Source organism: Tenrec ecaudatus, chromosome 1, assembly GCF_050624435.1.
Source record: "Tenrec ecaudatus isolate mTenEca1 chromosome 1, mTenEca1.hap1, whole genome shotgun sequence".
NCBI lineage: Eukaryota > Metazoa > Chordata > Mammalia > Afrosoricida > Tenrecidae > Tenrec > Tenrec ecaudatus.
The window spans coordinates 242,628,733-242,632,729 of NC_134530.1; positions in this window are offsets into that span (position 1 = coordinate 242,628,733).

Here is a 3,997-nt window from a genome sequence, read left to right on the forward strand (position 1 = left end):
TCAATCATGTCAAGGTTACCCAGTGTGGTAATGACATAATCTGTCGTCCGTTTGAGACTTAAGAGTGAAGGGGTGGACCTTAGCCTGTCAATCAGGTCATAGCTTGATGACCTCATTTGGAGGCACTAAGGAGATAAATAGCTTGCTGAAGGCGGGACACACACTCACTCCCTGCAAGACATTTCTGTTGAGACGACACCTGAAACTACGCTAAAGTACTTGGCCTGAAGGAGCCATGTGGAGACCCCTGGCGGCGCTGAGATGCTTCCACTGCTACTGGATACACAAGACTTTCCACCCTCCGGCCGGTGATCTACCTGCATTCAGCATCATTGCATGTGCTGCATGAGTCTGAAGAGAAATTTATAGATTGGATTTGGAAATATTGGCTAATATAGGACTTAAGGACTTGATCTGGACTGGGCTGAGATGTTTTCTCAATGTTCAATTGCTCGTGTGTATAAAGCTCTTTCTTATTCACATATGGTCTCCCTGGATTTGTGTCTCTAGTCTACCCACACTAACACAGCCAGCAATTTAATAATTTCTTCTCAAGTTTAAAAGAGTCTGTCCTGTCTTGAAATCGGCTTGACCTCCTCTCCTCTAGGAAGTTCTGTTGCTGCACTATTATCCCCTCCTTTTACTTTGTAACTGTCTTCATTTGCAAACTGGTATCTCTGGTTACTATTTTCAGAGTGTAGGTTTGTTTGTTTGTCTTAATCATGTTATCGGGGGCTCATACAACTCTTATCACAATCCATACATACATCCATTGTGTCAAGCATATTTGTACATTTGTTGCCATCATCACTCTCAAAACATTTGCTTTCTACTTGAGCCCTTAATATCAGCTCCTCATTTTTACCCTTCCCTGTCCACACCCTCTCTCTCATGAAACCTTAATAATTTATAAATTATTATTTTGTCATATCTTATACTGTCTGATATCTCCCTTCACCCACTTTTCTGTAGCCTGTCCCCAGGGAGGAGGTCAAAGTTAGATTCTTGTAATCGGTTCCCCCTTTATACCCTACCTTCTCTCCACCCTCCAGATATCACCACTCTCACCACTGGTCATGAAGGGACCATCTGTCCTGGATTCCCTGTGTTTCCAGTTCCTATCTGTACCAGTGTGCATCCTCTGGTCTAGCCAGACTTGCAAGGTAGAATTGGGATCATGATAGTGGGGGGAGGAAGCATTTAAGAACTGGAGGAAAGTTGTATGTTTCATCATTGCTACCCTGCATCCTGATTGGCTCATCTCCTCCCCACAACCCTTCAGTAAAGGGGTGTCCAGTTGCCTACATATGGGCTTTGGGTCTCTACTCTGCACTTACCCTTATTTACAACATAGGTTTGTTTCACTTTGGATATATACATATATATATATATATATATATATATATATATATATATATATATATATATATATCGGTTGTCTTCTGTGGGGTGTTGTCATGTGTGTTGATCTCAGGTAGTTGTTGGTTCTCTGTCAAAAGAATTCCCTTTAATATTTCCTGAAAAATTGACCTAGTTTATGCAAACTCATTTAATATCGATTCCTCTGGAAATGTAATTTCACCATTATATTTCAGGGATAATTTCTCTGGCAATTTTTTCCCCAGAACTGTATATATAAATCATTATCCATATGATTTCTGTTTGAGAAATTAGTGTTTATTTTTATTGGTTCTCTATTGCAGGTAACTTTTCTTTTTTCCTGGGACCATTTTTCAGAATTCTTTCTTTGTCTTTGATTTTTTAAAGTGTTTTGTCACTTTCTGTTCTGGACCCCATGTACAACAGGAATCCTCCACATCGTCACAGTTGTTTGAGCCCATTATTGCAGCCACTGTTCTTCTAGTGCATATGTATTGAGAGATTTATCTTCAAACTCACTAATTTGGTCTTCCATTCAATTATTTCTACTCTTTTGCCCTTTCAACGCATATTTCTAAAACCTTAAGATCAATCTTCTGGGTTTATGTTTATTTCTTTTGTACAGTTTCTAGTTTTAGATCTATTTTTGCAGTTTGTTTTTGGAGTTTCCCCCCTGAATTCTCCTAAATTTTGTCTCTGTTTTCCTTAGTTCATTCTGAAGCTTTTTCTCAAGCAGTTGAAATTACCTAAATATCATTCTTTTGAATTCCTTATCAACTATTTCCAATGCCATTTTTTCCTTGAAAGGTATTCTGGCTCTGTATTTGATCACTTACTTGAACTACTCTCCTAAGTGAACTGAAAGTGATAATTATTTCTGAAACATTGGGGTGTTGTATTTAATTGCTGATTGTATATTGGTTTATTCTTAGGCACTCACCACCTGTCTTCTAGTGGGTGGGATAAAGAACAGGAGTTTGTTTACAGCTTTGTGATCATTGTTCATATAGCACAGTTGATGACAGGCCTGACTGATATTTGAATGCAATCTGTCGATGACCAGGTGGCTCAGTGGTGGGTAGTAGCCTCCATCCAGTGCTTACTTCTGTACGTGGTGTGGGCGTGGCATAGTTGTTGTCTTCTCCTAGGTTGGAAGAGAGAGAATGAGAGGAGAGAGACATCAGCCAAAGGAAAACAACTTTTAAAAGGTAGAGGGAAACAATAAGACAACAACAAGAAAAAAGTTTTAAAACTAAAAGAAAATAAAAACAAACAAGGAAAGAAAAAATGAAATAAAATTGGCCTTGTGATATACTACTTGCTAAATTCATATACAACTAAATAATGTTTTAATAGATTATTAAAGATTTTCTGTATTAAAATCTTTATAAAAACCATGCCATATATAAACAGATTTGGTTTTACTTCTTCCTTTTAAATCTGAGGTCACGTCTTTCTTTCTTTTTTTTTTTGAGCTCTGGTGACATGGTAATTAAAACACTGGACTATTAATCAAGATTGGTAGTTCAAACCCACCAGTCACTCCATGAGAGAAAGGTGCAGCAGTCTGCTTCTGTGATGATCTATTGTCCTGGAAACCCTGTAGAGTAGTTCTGCTCTGTCTTATAAAGTCACTAGGAGTTGGTATTGACCAACTGCAGCGGCGTGGTCGGTTTCTGGTTTGTTAATTCTTACTCTTGCCTAATTGCTCTAGCAAGAACCTATAGTGTAATATTGAAAAGAATTGGTAATTCCTTGCCTTGTTCCTGGTCTTAGAAAGAATCCAATCTTCCACAATATCATGTTAGCTATAATATTCTAAGATATCCTTTATGAAATTAATAATATGCACTATTTTATTCCAATGTTTATTTTTTATCATAGATAGATGTTGTGTTTTATATGTTGTATTTTATGCATCTTTTGAAATAATTATGTAGTTGTTCCTTTCTGCTTTTCTGTTGATGTTTGGGTGTTAAACCAACTTTGCCTTCCCAGGATAAGTTTCACTTTGCCATGTAATTTTGGATTTAGTTTGCTGGTGTTTTGTTTAGTAATCTTGTTTCTATTTTTACAAGTAATATTGTTTTTCTTCTCTGGCAATGTCTTTGTGTGATTTTGGCATCAGGCTGATACTGGCCTCATGAGTCTGAAAGTATTTTTCTCCTATTCAATTTATCAAAAAGCTTTATATTTTAATGACTTGAATTATTCTTTAATTGTAACTACTAATTCAAAACCTATACCTGCTGAAAATCTACTCAGATTTTTAAATTCTTCTTGATTCACTTTTGGTAGTTTGTGTCTTTCTAATGATTTATCCATTTTTATCTTCTTTACCTAGTATACTAATATGCAGTGGTTCATAATATCCTATTATAAATTCTTTTCATTTCTGTAGGGTCCCTGATTTGGGTCATTTGAATTTGGGTCTGTCTTGTTCACCTAACAGGATATAGTTGGTTCTAGGAATGGATCTTGGAAGTGAGCTCTGTCAAGTTAAGGAAATGTAATAAACTTTTCCTGAACTTTCTATACCTGAGGCTTAGTTTTTTAAGTTATTAATATTATGTTGTGTCTGCTGTTAGTTCCTATTAAGTCACCCCTGACTCATAGT